This window comes from Notolepis coatsorum, assembly GCF_963971535.1.
Source record: "Notolepis coatsorum genome assembly, chromosome: 19".
Lineage (NCBI taxonomy): Eukaryota > Metazoa > Chordata > Actinopteri > Aulopiformes > Paralepididae > Notolepis > Notolepis coatsorum.
In genome coordinates, this window is record NC_140183.1 from 93,080,426 (window position 1) to 93,097,910 (window position 17,485).

Here is a 17,485-nt window from a genome sequence, read left to right on the forward strand (position 1 = left end):
CTATATATTTTGGTTACCTTTTATATACTTTTAACCCTTTACCCACTACAGCACAGTTACGGTAATTATTTGTGACTCATTGGTCAAAATGGAAGACCTGTTTCTGTTTTACTCACCAAGTCCTTGTTCCCGGTTATCTTTGCTTTCACAGGCCAGGGCATTCTGTTGGATGAAATCATACAAGAACATTTAATTGTAAAGGGATTTGAATGGAAAACATACTATTTGTGCATGTGTGTGTATCTGTGTGTGTGTTTTTTTCTTTTGCAAAATGCGTTATATCTCATTCTGGCTTCAGTGGCTTGCTTTGTCCTATTGGAGTGCTCTGGTGCCAATAGGCGCCCACTGAAATAATTTTACTCAATGCACCAATCACTGATCAGGGCCACACCCCTCTGCTTTGCATATCATAAGCATGTGTGGTAGCCTCTTAATCTCCCTCCCGCTTGTTTCACGCTGAAATTTGGCCCACTAGCATCTGTACTGTATAAGAAGATGTATTATGGGTGGTTAGGTGGCCGAGCGGAGATTGCGTTCGTCACCAACCCCGGAGCTGTGAGCTGGGACAGGCGAATCCAGCTCACAGCTCCGGGGTTGTCACCAGCTTGGCTGGCCGTCTGCACTAATACAATTGGCTGTATTAGAGGGTGGGAGAAGCTGGCGGGGTGGGTCCGGGTCGTTGTAAACAGCGACTCCTACAGTTCGGTCGGGGCACCTGCTAAGCGCGGATAGGACTTGAGGGGGATAGTGTGGTCCTTCCACACGCTACGCCCTCTCGATGAGAATCCGCGCTGCCAGGTGAAAAGAAGCGGTGATTGGCTGGACGTGTGTCGGAGGAAGCACGTGGTAGCCTCCACTCTCCCAGATGATCTGACTGTGGGGGGTAAGTGCGCAGCGACCAGGAAGGGACTGGGAATTGGCATACGACTAACATTGGGATGGGAGAAAATCGGAGGAAAATAAGATGTATTATAACTGTGTTATAACACCCCTTTGGTCACGGATAACATGATTCTGGGAGCTCCTTTGGGGTAACCTGGCCTTGTACCCCAGGGAGCCATCCACCATAACGCTTGACTATTTGACTAACATGTATTTCGATACTCTGGTTGAGTTAATAAATCTGTAATAATTAGGGATGTCCGATATTATCGGCCTACCGATATTATCGGCCGATATCGGCATTAAAATGTGATATCGTAAAATATCGGTATCGGTTTTCAAATTTTTTTTTTTTATTTTTTTACATTTCTATAACCTTTATTTACCCAGGCAAGCAAGTAGGAACAAATTCTGATTTGATTTATTGTCAAAAGTATGCATAATGTTGTGTTTATTCCACAACAAGAGATATGTAATGTTAATTACCTGAAATTATTCCATTTTTGGGGGGGGGGGGGGGGGGGGGGGGGGAACCCTGCATATATCGGTATTGGTTGACATCGGTATCGGAAATTAAGAGTTGGACAATATCGGTATATCGGTATCGGTAAAAAAGACAATATCGAGCATCCCTAGTAATAATAAGTATATCCTTGGCTCCAGCTAATTTCCTCCACCTCCTAAGTGGCTGCTGGGAAACTCAACCGAGTTTCTTCTGTTTGTTGTGAATAAAGCGTCTTTCATGGTTTTCAGACTAAAATGCTTAATACATTTAATTTAACAATTAATACTCTTGGGCAGGTACAGTAGCTATACAGTTTTACAAAAGCATTCAGTGAGAGGAGCCCCATCTGCTTTGATCCTTTGTAATAGCGAGCTGTCATTACAAACAGCTAGATATTTAGGAGTCGCAGCAGGCTAATGTTATTTCCAAGAAACAAAAGCATTAATTCCGAAAGTTACATTGTTGATGCTTGAAATGTCTGAGCTTCCATGTTAACGTATGGTTTTTTACTTGAGCTTGCTGTCTGCTGTCATTGCTAACAGCTAGATATTTAGCGGAGCAGGCAAATGTAAAGCCTTCATTCTGAACATTACATCACTGATGCTTGAAATGTGTGAACTTAGTGAAACATTCAGAAAAAATAAATAACGCACATCCTCCGCTTGTTGGTGCTGAGCCAAACTGTAAAAACAGTAATACATAAGAACAAAGCGGGGCTCGCAACTCACTTGTAGTTCCAAGGTGATTTAATAGACAATAAAAGGCAGTAGATGCGACGTTTCGACCTTACCGGTCTTCCTCAAGCTGAGGAAGACCGGTAAGGAAGACCGGTAAGGTCGAAACGTCGCATCTACTGCCTTTTTTTGTCTATTAAATCACCTTGGAACTACAAGTGAGTTGTGAGCCCCGCTTTGTTCTTATGAACTTAGTGAAACAACATGACAAACATACAAAATGCTGCTACCCTGTAACATCTCCAGTCTCTCTTTCTTCATCTTTCTTTTCTGTTCTCTCAGCTCTTAACAGACCTGGCCAGCTACCGAGCTGTACCCAACATTCCGTTCAGCGGTGTAACAGTTAATAGGGTCCCATCTTAATACACTACACTGTAGGTGCTGGTAAAAAGAAGGGAAAATACAATGAGACAAAAAATTATATTCCCTTAAACTACCCCTATTTTATAACACATTACGTAATGCTGTAATGCACTTTGGTCATAATCTGTTAGTTGAGCTAACGCTAACATTAACACATTGGGCGCCGGGGGTTGTGCCCATCATTGTACCCAGTCTGCCACCGTTGAAAGCCTATGTTTACTTTCTTTGCAGGGCTATAACTTTTTCAATTGTATTGCTATATTGACATTACTATGGCCCATTCAACATCGATTATCTATCGTTCAGGATGTGCGAACGTTACATTTTTTCATTCATACATTGTTGTGTTAATACCGTCTAGAATTTAGGTATGTTTTTAAGGTTTTCTGCTGTAATTCCAAAAACGAGAGTTATAGGCCCTGACGCATATGATAGATTATCGATTGGCGTTTCTTTCCTATACACGCTATATTAAAAAATTCAAATGTATATGATCGGTATACATTATGCTTCATCATGCGTGAAGGAAAGGGGGGGGGGTCGTTTATAATTCCGTGATTGTCAGTAACGGCTTTATTTAGTATGGGTTGATCAGATGGTTTGCAGTGAAATGAATAAACAATCGGGCTGAAAATAACGTTAGTGTACTCTTACCGTTCGCCGATGAGACTGGAGGAAAAAGATCCCAATTATTTGACGCTGATCTCCTAGATCCATTTCCGGTTTGAAAGGCGCAATAAACGCCGAAATCAGATTATTGAGTTTAGAAAGCGATCCAAATGCGCTATAGTGTTTGTCTGGATCCACGTAACAAGATAGTACTGCCGGAGGGATTTCCTCGATGCACCAGCGCCACTTCCGGTTTTGGCGAGAGTGTAACTCGCCCGACCATCCACCAGGCGGCGGTATTGAGGCGTTGCAATCTCATACAGGGTGCCGCTGCAGTCCGGAGGGAGACTGGATGAATTATAAATGCCATGGCAAAAAAATGTAATATTGATCCCAAAAAACGATTTACGCCGTTTTTGGCGTTCAACGCATGGCGGGCAAAAACAGCGTAAGTCGTTCTTGGCGACCAATGTGTTAAGGTAGCCGGAGCCAGCCTAGCTAGTGTTAGCACAATAACAATCTAACATTAACTCATTCAATGCCAGTCACGAGTATAGTCGGGTTAACTAGCCAACCGTTCAGCGCCAATCACGAGTATAGTCTGGTTTTAATCGTTATTTCTTTTATTAGCGATATGCATTAATTTTCATCCATCCAACCTGATGTTATCGTTGGGAATGGGTCTGAGCTTGCAAAAGGGCAAATACCGCCGCCTATCGTCTCCCGGATGGTATTGCACATCATTGGATTGTATTGGCTGGGACTGTGCATCAAAAAAAAAAGTCCGGTCCGGGTTTTGCTTCTTGGGCATGCAGTATCGTTGTACCACATTGACTGGGGGGACTGGGAGCAGTGTGGATTATGTGTTTTGGACTATAACGTTGGATCAATGGACACAATCGATATTTGGAATGGCGATCAGGAATGGGATTAATCTTTTTGCAGAACATCTGATGTGAGGTAAGGACTTTATGTTACCAGTATTGGGTTAATCAGATGTTTTTTTCATAGCGATCACGATGTGTCTGTGTGTGTGTGCGTGCCGTTGGCGCTGAGCAAGGCACGGATAAGTGATTTTTCAGCCCACTTTTGTTTCGTGCATAAGGACACATATACTATCGATAATCTAGCGTTTATTTGAAAACTATTCATAAATCCGCCGAAAAATTACAACGCGTTTTGTGTATTCCACTAAAGGGCTATTATCGCGTATTTCTCTGGAATTACTAGAAATCTCCAAAACTATACTTGTATTCAAAACGGTATAAAACGGAAATGTACAGATTAGACACATAGACATAATTTAAGATATAGTTTATGCGTTCGCAAATGTGCTCGCCCTCTCATTGATTAGAGTGGTGGCATCCAAGCGATAAATCGTGCACCCCCTACTGGCAACCAATGTGTTAAGGTACCCGGGGCAAGCCTAGCTAGTGTTAGCACAATAACAATCTAACATTAACACATTGTCTGCCACGCAGTATGCCCATCCTTATGCCCAGTCTGCCAGTGCTGTAACCCTATGGAGATGTTTACCTTCTTTGCAGGGCTATAACTTTTTAAATATTATAGCTATATCGACATTACTATGGCCCATTCAACATCGAGTATCTATCGTTCCGGATGTGGGAACGTTGTATTTTTTCATTCATACATTGTTGTGTTAGTACCGTCGAGAATATAAGTATGTTTTAAGGTTTTCTGCAATAATTCCTAAAACGCGAGTTATAGGCCCTGACGCATATGATAGATTATCGATTGCCGTTTATTTCCTATACATGCTATATTAAAAAATTCAAATGTATATGATCGGTTTACATTATGCTTTATCATGCATGAAGGAAAGGGGGGGGGGTCGTTTATAATTCCTTGATCGTCAGTAACGGCTTTATTTACTATGGGTTGATATGTTGATCAGATGGATTGCCGCGAAATGAATAAACAATCGGGCTGAAAATAACGTTATATTCCTCTTACCGTTCGCCGATGACACTGGAGGAAAAATATTCCAATTATTTGACGTCGATCTGCTAGATCCATTTCCCGTTTGTATGACGCAATAAACGCCGAAATCATATTGATTATTGCGTTTCGAAAGCGATCCCATGCACTCGAGTGTGTAGGTGTCAAACGCATGGCCCGCGGGCCAAATGTGGCCCGCCACGTCATTTGATGTGGCCCCCAAGAGCTCTGGTAAAACTTTTTTTTTTAAATTTTAAACATTAATCTTGGGTTCAAAAATAGCGGCGTTAAAATAATTGTGGGTTAATGTGTTAATAAAGCTTTAACTTTGACAGCCTTAGTTTTTACACATTCTTACATACGTGTATGTTGAAAATCTGAGGTATTGATGAAGTAACAAAGGAAAAAAGCCAAAAGCACTTACTCCTCAGACATTCTTTGACAATTTTACAGCCCAAAATACAAAAAAGATTCAGTCACAAAGGTTGGCTGTGTGACATAACCGACCATCTCGCTCAATTGAATAAGAAGCTGTAGGGACGCAAACAAGTCCCACCCAAAACTTTACCAATATAGTTGTGAACTGAGACAACCCTTATTTTGTTATTTTTGAGTACAGTTACAGTTGTGTGTTCATGCAGACACATAATAGCAATTTCATTACGAATTGAAAATGGGGGACCCTGATGTAAACAAGTCGAAAGTCTTTCTCTGGTCTGCATCCCCTTAACAATTGTGTGTATTGAGCTGTACTGTACTGTACCCATTCTGCAATCTGTTAATTAAAGTTAATTAAACTATCTTCCATTAGTTGGATGTATGGCCTCTGCAAGGTTGTGTGCAGCCATTTGTTTTTGTAACATCTGCTACATCTGTCCCACGTGTTCTTTGCAGCTCACAGTTGTTAGTTCTGCCCCTCTTGACTGTGACAAAAAGGTTTTGAACAAACTTAATGTCATAGCTTGTATTTGATGATATTCTTCTTTGTTATTTACTTGAATGGTTTGATCATTGATTGATGGAGTAATATGGGGTTCTGATAAACTACAATTATTTGTTAAAATAACATAAGCTAACATATATTTTTACATCTATGCAAATGCATATGCAATATGTATAACGTGAATAAGTAATAAATACAGAAACAACATGTTTAACAATATGTAAATGAGTAGCTACATTTATTTTACATTACATTAACATTTATACGGTCTTTGGCCCTTTGAGGGCAACCATAATGCTGATGTGGCCCTCTGTGAAAATGAGTTTGACACACCCACGTTACAAGATATTACTGGCGGAGGAATTTCCTTGATGCACAGAGAGCCCACTTCCGGTTTGGCTTGGAGTGTAACTCACCCGACATCCACCAGGCGGCGGTATTGAAGCATTGCAATATCAGACAGGGTCCAGCTGCAGTCCCGGAAGGAGGCTGGATGAATTATGAATGCCAGGGCGAAAAAATTTAATATTGATCCCAAAAACAAGTTAACTCGTTTCTGGCACACAACGCATGGCGGGCATTAACGAGTATACTCGTTTTTGGCGTCCAATGTGTTAACACATTGGGTGCCAATAACGTTGTACAACATGTTTCAAGGTCATGCTAATTCTGCCAAACCACGGCGTATGACGTTATTGATATCATATTTCATTTTTTCGCCATGGTATTCATAATTCCCTCACCCAGCCTCGGCTGATACAGTGGGAGCCTGCACAACTCTGCAACGCTTCAATACTGCCGCCTGGTGGATGATCGGCGAGTTACAACCGGAAATGGATCTCTGGTGATCTCCGTGCATCTGGGAAATGCGTCCGGCACTCACATATTGTTGCGGGACTCTAGACACACATCCGTGTATATGGATTGCTGCCATAACCCAATAATCGATATGATTTGGGCGTTTATTATTATTATACAAACCGGAAATGGATCTAGTAGATCGCCATCAAATAAGTGGGATCTTTTTCCTCCAGTCTCATCGGCGAACGGTAAGAGGACAGTAACGATACTTTCAGCGTGTTTGTTTATTATTATTAATGCAAACTGCTCTGATCAATATATCACCCATACTACATAAAGCATTTACTGACGATCACTGAATTATAAACGACCCCCCCCCCCCCCGTTCATCCATGCATGATGAGTCATAACGTTTAGGATCATGTACAGTTGAAATTTTTAATATAGCGTGTATCGGCAACAAACGGCAGTCGATAATCTATATATGCGTGTATGCCTATAACTCACGTTCTAGGAATTAGTGCAGAAAACGATAAAAACATATTTATATTCTAGACGGTATTTTCGTATGAATCTATGAATGAAAAAGTATAACGTTCCTACATCCTGAATGATAGATAATCGATGTTGAATGGGCCATAGTAATGTCAATTTAGCAATACAATTTAAAAAGTTATAGCCCTGCAAAGAAGGTGAACATCTCCATAGGCTTAGAGTGGTGGCAGAGAGTGGTTGAGACGGGCAAACTCTGTGACAGTTAAGTCTGTGGCCGACGTTAAATAATTTATTTAGTATGGGCGATACATAGATCACAGCAGTTTATATGGATCATAATATTCAAACAAGCTGAAACTTACCCCATCTTCCTCTGACCGTTGGGTGGTCAGTGTGGAGCAGAAAGTTTTCGATTATGGGATGTTGATATATGCGATCCATTTCCAGGTTGTATAATAGTATATACGTCCAAATCATGTTGTTTCTCGAGTTATTGGCAACTGATCGCTGTCCAGTGTGTCGAGCTACAGTCCCGCTAACGATAGCGAGTGCCCGGACCGAATATGGATGAGCACCACTTCCGGCGCGTCACTTCAAACAGGGCGATCCGCCGATCGGCCACCAGATGGCGCTCTTGAACCGTTGGAGAGTTGAGAGGAGATCAACAGGAGATCCCAAGTCTCCATGGGTAAAATATGATTGCCATCACAGATTTTTTAAATATTGACCTCAAAGACGCCTTACGGCGTCATTGGCAGATTGCACATGGCGGAGAATGACGTGGGAACACGTCATTGGCGAATAAAGGGTTAAATATCATAGCTATGGATATAAAACTATTGCCCATTTGACATCGAGTATCTATCGTTCAATTTGTGAAAAAGAAATAATTTTTTCATCCATACATTCCCGTTTTATACCGTGGTGAATATGAGTATAGTTTTAGAGTAATTCTGTGTAATCCCAGGAAACGCCGCTATGCAACGTTTAGTCACAGTGCATTTCACTAGAAACCCTGGCATTCCTCGCCTGGATCAACAATCAATCTGAAATCAACGCTATATTATCGATATTATGTTTCATCATGCATGCATGAAAGGGGCGGGGGGGGGGGGGGGTTCTATGCGTCGATCGTAACCAACGGCATACGTTGTGGAGTAACGTTACAGTAACACTTTCGGATCACAATTGGAGGGGGGCTTCCCACCCTCCAGAACATTTACACCAAGCGGTGCAAGGGGAAGGCTAAGAGAATTATTAAGGACTCGAGCCACCCGAACAACTGCCTCTTTGAACTGCTGCGGTCAGGCAAGCGATACCGGAGTCTTAAGGCGAGCACAGAAAGACTCAGAAGAAGCTTCTATCCCCAGGCCATCAGGCTGCTAAACGAACAATAATCACTATGCAACAACCATCAAATGCACACAGCACACACACCCACACGCACACACTCACTCAAACAAACAACACACTGCAGCAGCCACTCTCCACACTTTAGATCACACAAACACACTTACACTTTATATTTATTGATAAAGGATTTGCACTACAACTCGTACACCTACTGTGAATTGTACCTAAATTGCACCTCGTCCCATTTCTCCATTTCTGCCTTGCACTATATAGTATTGTATATTAGTACACTGCACAGTATTGTATATTGTATGGTAACTACGTCTATTCTGCATCGAACATTGTACATATGTCTAAACTGAACACTGTGACCTCATTTTTTTACTTCTAATTTTACTATGTTATTTTATTTCATACTTATCTTGTCTTGCACAGTCTCTGGAGCGCAACAGTAAGAAGCATTTTGTATAAAAGTATTCTGTACTTCTGTATGACAACTATTAAAGAAACTTGAAGAAACTTGAAACTTGAAACAATGAAGGCATGCCCGGATCAACGCAAGATTGATACCATTATAGCCCTTACCTTGCCTAGGATGTACTGCAAAAAGAATATTCCAATTATCTGATCGCCATTCCAAGTATTGATGTCGATCGTGTTGCCAACATAATCCACCAAACAACATGAATCGGGAGTGCTTGATTATCCTCAATCCATTTGTTATAACCGCTCGCCATGCCTGACTAGGAAAACCCGGACCGGACATTTTCGATAGACGTACAGCCCAAGCTAGAGAGTTTCCAAGTATGTGCAATACCGGCCACAAGGCGGCAGGCGGCGGTATTGGACGTTTGCAATCTCAGACCCATTATTATGAATGGAAATAGTGAATAAAAGTGTGAGGTTTTGCCCGCTGCTCACTACCTTTTCTCTGTCTTCTTTAAGCCTACTGTTAGGAATTCCCTATTCTCTGTCTTCTTTAAGCCTACTGTTAGGAATTCCCTACTCACTCTCTCTAGCCCCCACCCTCTCGTTCTTTACCCTTAGTGGCCACACCTGTTTGATATTCTATTATCTCTCGCACCTGTGGTGGCAGGCTAATTAGTCCCCCTGTGGGCTTTAAATACCAGGGCGCTTCCCCTCGTTTTGTTTGGGGTCGTGTTGTATACTTGCCGAGTCATATTCTCTAAACATCTAGACTCTTTCGGGAGATCCTCTGTCTGCCTATGCTGTTCCATTCTCCGGCGTCGAGATGTTTGCTCCAGCCTTCGCCAGCTGTCGCCGTTGCCTGTGGGGGAGACTGGTCTGCGCTCCCTGTACTTCCACGGGAGGCACCCCAGCGTTCCACTGCAGACCCCCGCGCAGCTGTTCGTCCTGACGCACATCCAGACCAGCGCAGACGCTCTCCAGTCCTCAGCGCGCAACGCGCATCTTCCAAGGACGCTCGAGCTTGGCACGCTCTCCAGACCAGCGCGCAACGCGCATCTTCCAAGGACGCTCGAGCTTGGCACGCTCTCCAGACCAGCGCGCAACGCGCATCTTCCAAGAACCCTCGAGCTTGGCACGCTCTCCAGACCAGCGCGCAACGCGCATCTTCCAAGGACGCTCGAGCTTGGCACGCTCTCCAGACCAGCGCGCAACGCGCATCTTCCAAGAACCCTCGAGCTTGGCACGCTCTCCAGACCAGCGCGCAACGCGCATCTTCTAGACCTTCGTGCTTGGCACACTCCTCCTCGCAGACGCACCCCGACGCGTCTCTCGGTTCCGGTGCGCACTCAAGCAGTGGCGCACCACTCTGTTCCTCGGCTCCGACAGTCGGCTACCCGGTGACGACACCTTCGCCACCGCCGCCTGTTCCAGCACCACTCTGTCCTCGGCTCCGACAGTCGGCTACCCGGTGACGACACCTTCGCCACCGCCGCCTGTTCCAGCACCATTCTGTCCTCGGCTCGGACTGCCGGCTCCCCGGTGGCGATACCCTCGCCACCGCCGCCTGTTCCAGCACCACTCTGTCCTCGGCTCGGACAGCCGGCGCCCCGGTGGCGACGCTCTCGCCCCGCTGCCTGTTCCTGCACCACTCTGTCCCTCGGCTCGGACAGCCAGCCACCCGGTGGCGATGCCCTCGCCCCGTTGCTGTCCCTGTACCTTTACGCATACGCCTGGGTGAGTTTTGATTGTGATGTCACTCACCCAGCGTAGTGCCCTTGCCCCCGTTCCCGCTGCTGTTCCTGTACCTTTACGCATACGCCTGGGTGAGTTTTGATTGTGATGTCACTCTCCCAGCGTATTGCCTCTGTTAGTTAGTTTGGACTTTTCATCTCCCAGCGTAATGCCTCTGTTTTTGGTTCTCACTTAGAATAGTATTTTTGGACTTTACATCTCCCCCTGTGTGTTTGTCACACGAAGATATTATTACTTTGTTCACTTTGTTATTTGGACTGTTCTGCACCTGCTCTGTTTTCTCCCTTTTGTGCATTAACTCTCTCCTCTGTCCTGCAGAGCGGCCCAGATGTTTTCCCACCAGTCCCCAGTTCCTCCCTGTTCCCCAGCCCGCCTCCGCGGGCCTCAGTCCCCTCTGTTTCTAGTTCCACCTAGTTCCTTGTCCCTTGTTCTCCTAGTCCCCAGTTCTCCTAGTCCCTAGTCCTCTATCCCTAGTTCTCCTAGTCCCTAGTCCTCTATCCCTAGTTCTCCTAGTCCCTAGTCCTCTATCCCTAGTTCTCCTAGTTCCTAGTCCTCTATCCCTAGCTCTCCTAGTCCCTAGTCCTCTATCCCTAGTTCTCCTAGTCCCTAGTCCTCTATCCCTAGCTCTCCTAGTCCCTAGTCCTCTCTCCCTAGTTCTCCTTGTCCCTGGTTTACCTAGTCTCTAGTTCCTCTGTCCCAAGGCGTTCCCTTAACCTTCCCTTAGGCGTTCCCTTCCTTCCCATAGTGTTCCCTTTCCCAGCCCGCCTCTTCAAGGCACCTTTCCTTCCCCTCATATTATATTCCTGTATTTGTGATTCTCCCTTAAAGGGACAGTGCCCTTTTCCCTGTTTTTCCCTGTTGTTCAATAAATATCTGTTTCTTGGCAAACCATCATACCTGTCTTGTGTTGTGCGATTGGGGTCGGTTACAAACCATAACAGTACGACCCCACAAAATCGACGACCCCAGCCAGCACAGACGGTGTATGTTGAGTTTGCCTTTTTTTTTCTTGTTCCCTCTAGCTCCCCTGTTAGCCCTGTTAGCTCCCCTGTTAGCTTGTTAGTCTCCCCTCTAGCTCCCCTGTTAGCCCTGTTAGCTTCCCTGTTAGCCCAGTTTAGCTTCCCTGTTAGTCCTGTTAGCTCCCTTGTTGGCCTGTTACTCCCCTGTTTAGCTTGTTAGTCTCCCCGGTTAGCTCCCCTGTTTGCTTCCCGTTTTGCCCTGTTTGATCCCCCTGTAGCTAGCCATGCCCTGGCGGCTAACCCAGTCCCTCAGCAGAGCCCCGGTCTGCTAGCTTGGCCCCGGCTGTTAGCACAGCCTCTATGTTAATGCAGCCTTGCAGCTGGCATAGGCCCTGTAGCTAGCCAGGCCCAAGCAGCTAACCCGGTCCCTCTGCATGGCCTCCACTTTTTTGTGTAGTTTATCCCACTGCTAGGACTGCCCTTTCAGCTAGCAAGGTCAGTTTTTCTCACACAGCTAGGACTGTCCTTCCAGCTAGCTTGTGCTCTCATGCTGGTCCAGCCCTGTCTGCCAGCCTAGCTCCGGCAGCTAGCGCAGCCTCTATGTTGATGTAGCAGTACAGCTAGCATAGGCCCTGTAGCTATCAGTGCCCTGGCAGCTACCCTTTCCCTCTGCTAGCCTGGCTCCGGCAGCTTGCGCAGCCTCTATGTTGATGTAGCAGTACAGCTAGCATAGGCCCTGTAGCTATCAGTGCCCTGGCAGCTAACCTTCCCTCTGCTAGCCCTTTCCCGGTGCTTCCATGGTTACCCCTTAGCTACCCTGCTTGCCCCTCAGTTCCTCTAGACCAGTTGCTCTAGACCAGTTCTCTAGACCCAGTTCCTCTAGACCAGTTTCTCTAGACCAGTTCTCTAAACCAGTTCTCTAGACCAGTTCTCTTGCCCAGTTCGCTAGACTAGTTCTCTAGACCCAGTTCCTCTGGACCAGTTGCCCCTCTGCTACCCTAGTTACCCCTCGGCGACCCTGTTTCTTTTGCTAGCCCCACTCTTGTGGTGGCTTCCCCTACTGGCTTGGCCAGTGCCTTTGTTTTTGTCTTGTTTTGCCCCCTGCCACTCTGTCTGTATTTGTTTTGGGTCGCCGGGTGGCTCCCGTTGGAGGGGGGGATACTGTGAGGTTTTGCCCGCTGCTCACTACCTTTTCTCTGTCTTCTTTAAGCCTACTGTTAGGAATTCCCTATTCTCTGTCTTCTTTAAGCCTACTGTTAGGAATTCCCTACTCACTCTCTCTAGCCCCCACCCTCTCGTTCTTTACCCTTAGTGGCCACACCTGTTTGATATTCTATTATCTCTTGCACCTGTGGTGGCAGGCTAATTAGTCCCCCTGTGGGCTTTAAATACCAGGGCGCTTCCCCTCGTTTTGTTTGGGGTCGTGTTGTATACTTGCCGAGTCATATTCTCTAAACATCTAGACTCTTTCGGGAGATCCTCTGTCTGCCTATGCTGTTCCATTCTCCGGCGTCGAGATGTTTGCTCCAGCCTTCGCCAGCTGTCGCCGTTGCCTGTGGGGGAGACTGGTCTGCGCTCCCTGTACTTCCACGGGAGGCACCCCAGCGTTCCACTGCAGACCCCCGCGCAGCTGTTCGTCCTGACGCACATCCAGACCAGCGCAGACGCTCTCCAGTCCTCAGCGCGTAACGCGCATCTTCCAAGGACGCTCGAGCTTGGCACGCTCTCCAGACCAGCGCGCAACGCGCATCTTCCAAGGACGCTCGAGCTTGGCACGCTCTCCAGACCAGCGCGCAACGCGCATCTTCCAAGAACCCTCGAGCTTGGCACGCTCTCCAGACCAGCGCGCAACGCGCATCTTCCAAGGACGCTCGAGCTTGGCACGCTCTCCAGACCAGCGCGCAACGCGCATCTTCCAAGAACCCTCGAGCTTGGCACGCTCTCCAGACCAGCGCGCAACGCGCATCTTCTAGACCTTCGTGCTTGGCACACTCCTCCTCGCAGACGCACCCCGACGCGTCTCTCGGTTCCGGTGCGCACTCAAGCAGTGGCGCACCACTCTGTTCCTCGGCTCCGACAGTCGGCTACCCGGTGACGACACCTTCGCCACCGCCGCCTGTTCCAGCACCACTCTGTCCTCGGCTCCGACAGTCGGCTACCCGGTGACGACACCTTCGCCACCGCCGCCTGTTCCAGCACCATTCTGTCCTCGGCTCGGACTGCCGGCTCCCCGGTGGCGATACCCTCGCCACCGCCGCCTGTTCCAGCACCACTCTGTCCTCGGCTCGGACAGCCGGCGCCCCGGTGGCGACGCTCTCGCCCCGCTGCCTGTTCCTGCACCACTCTGTCCCTCGGCTCGGACAGCCAGCCACCCGGTGGCGATGCCCTCGCCCCGTTGCTGTCCCTGTACCTTTACGCATACGCCTGGGTGAGTTTTGATTGTGATGTCACTCACCCAGCGTAGTGCCCTTGCCCCCGTTCCCGCTGCTGTTCCTGTACCTTTACGCATACGCCTGGGTGAGTTTTGATTGTGATGTCACTCTCCCAGCGTATTGCCTCTGTTAGTTAGTTTGGACTTTTCATCTCCCAGCGTAATGCCTCTGTTTTTGGTTCTCACTTAGAATAGTATTTTTGGACTTTACATCTCCCCCTGTGTGTTTGTCACACGAAGATATTATTACTTTGTTCACTTTGTTATTTGGACTGTTCTGCACCTGCTCTGTTTTCTCCCTTTTGTGCATTAACTCTCTCCTCTGTCCTGCAGAGCGGCCCAGATGTTTTCCCACCAGTCCCCAGTTCCTCCCTGTTCCCCAGCCCGCCTCCGCGGGCCTCAGTCCCCTCTGTTTCTAGTTCCACCTAGTTCCTTGTCCCTTGTTCTCCTAGTCCCCAGTTCTCCTAGTCCCTAGTCCTCTATCCCTAGTTCTCCTAGTCCCTAGTCCTCTATCCCTAGTTCTCCTAGTCCCTAGTCCTCTATCCCTAGTTCTCCTAGTTCCTAGTCCTCTATCCCTAGCTCTCCTAGTCCCTAGTCCTCTATCCCTAGTTCTCCTAGTCCCTAGTCCTCTATCCCTAGCTCTCCTAGTCCCTAGTCCTCTCTCCCTAGTTCTCCTTGTCCCTGGTTTACCTAGTCTCTAGTTCCTCTGTCCCAAGGCGTTCCCTTAACCTTCCCTTAGGCGTTCCCTTCCTTCCCATAGTGTTCCCTTTCCCAGCCCGCCTCTTCAAGGCACCTTTCCTTCCCCTCATATTATATTCCTGTATTTGTGATTCTCCCTTAAAGGGACAGTGCCCTTTTCCCTGTTTTTCCCTGTTGTTCAATAAATATCTGTTTCTTGGCAAACCATCATACCTGTCTTGTGTTGTGCGATTGGGGTCGGTTACAAACCATAACAAAAAGAAATAACGACCAAAACCCGACTTTTCTCGGCTTTGGCGCTCAAGCGATGGCGAGTTAACCCGACTTAATTTGTGAGTGGCGTCCAATGAGTTAAGGTAGCTGGGGCCAGCCTAGCTAGTGTCAAAAGAGAAGAGAAGAGAAGACTATTCTCAGTCCTTGCCCCACAATGGTAGAACAAACTTCCCACCACAGTTAGGACAGCCGTAACCCGTCCAATCTTTCGCCGTCGACTAAAGACACACTTCTTCAACCAATATCTGAAATGGATTAAAAAAAATTATAATAAGAATATTTTATAACCCTAACTAACCTTACTGTCATGCACTTGTCCTAATATACTAACCTACACTGTAGCACTCAACACTTTGATGAACATTGTTACTCAGCTGATTTGAGTTGTGCCCTTGCTGATGATTGTTGTACAGAACTTGTAAGTCGCTTTGGATAAAAGCATCAGCTAAATGACTAAATGTAAATGTAATGTAATATTAGCACAATAACAAGCTAAGTTACAAGTTGCAGAATGTAGAGTGTAAAGTTATCACTATTTTCTATTCTATGATCTTGGTCAGTGTGGCTAACGTTAGCAGCTACTAACGTCATTGGGTCTCATTCCCGAATGCTTTTACGCCAAGAAATTTGCTCTCAGGCAAGTTTCTGGCAATTTAAGTATTAGGGAGATTCCCCAAGTTTTCCTGAGATCGGATTTGGCCGTGGCTGAGAGCAGAATTTAAGAGTGCTGAGGAGCACACTTATGATTGATTGACTGATTGAAAATTGTATTAACTTGACAGACTGTGTTCTCCATGTTCTTAATGGCTTTATTTGGGAGGAATCATAGTGATTCCTTCATGTCAACCATACAGGCCTCCTTGGAATTAATTACTTAATCATAATTAAAATAAATATGACAATATTTGTACGTTAATAATTTACGCATTTGATGTCGGAAAAATAAATAATATGGATTCATCTGATCACAGGGCAGCCTGATTGACCATATCTGAACCAGCTATTTTGGACAAATGTATAATTACTTTAATTACTCAGATATTCAAACACAATTATGCAATTATTGTGAAATGATTGAAAATAATAATTATTTAATGCCTTCTGTGGAATTTGTATTTCTTATTTGTTACATATCTGTCTTAATGATTAATTATACATTTGAAATTATTCAGAAAAAATAAATAACGCACAACCTCCGTTTGTTGGTGCCGAGCCAAACTGTAAAAACAGTAATACATAAGACAAAGCGGGGCTCGCAACTCACTTGTAGTTCCAAGGTGATTTAAAAGACAAATGAAGAAGCATGCTTGAAGAAGACCCGGAAAGATCGGTCGAAACGTCGCATCTACTGCCTTTTTGTCTATTAAAACACCTTGGAACAACAAGTGAGTTGCAGTTGCGAGCCTCAACATGCAATATATCCCATTGATTGGTATACAATGGGACAGACCCAGGGATGCAGTCGTAATATCAGAACTGCCTGGACGCCACGCGCACGCGCGCTCCTGCGCACGCGCATACATGTTCCCTCGCGGTCGCACAGAACAGATGATTATTATGCATAAATAGTAGGAAACATGTTTGTATAGGAAATTACTAGTTTTAGTTTAGTTTTTGTAAATATTGCCTTGAAATAGAGAAGCTGAAAAAGGTAGCAGGGTGTAGCCTTCAATATATCAAGAAATTATATTGTCAACAGATATGGTTGAAAAACAAACAATGTTTTAAATGTAATTGTAGATACAATATTGTAGTTACAATTTCTTTAATTGAATTAACTTAAACTAGAAAAGTAAATACAAACTAAATTAACAATGTAACTTACAGTTTATAGAAGGACAGTTTCCTTCTGAAGCACAACTTAATGATGAATGAAATGAATGAAAATGAAAAGATGCACCCGTCTTCAAATCCTACAATAGGTTTTGTGATCTGCACGGCCTCAGCCAGCTAATCACACAACCCACACGTGTGTGTGAGTCAACTCAGACTACCATTGACCTCATCCTGACCTCTGACAAGTCCAAGATCGCCAATAAAGGGGTTATAGCATGCGGGTTAAGTGATCATTATATGATATTCTGTACGCGCAAAAAGCTAAAACAAAAGGCTGGCTGTCACAAAACAGTCACATCTAGAGACCTCAAAACCTACTCTAGCGAGGCCTTTAACCTTGAACTGGAGGGTCTGGACAGGTCAGATGAGCTCAATGGTACACTGGTTGAAGAAACATGGCTTGGCTTCAAAACCAAATTTTCAACGATACTAAACAACATGGCCCCCCTAAGAACCACC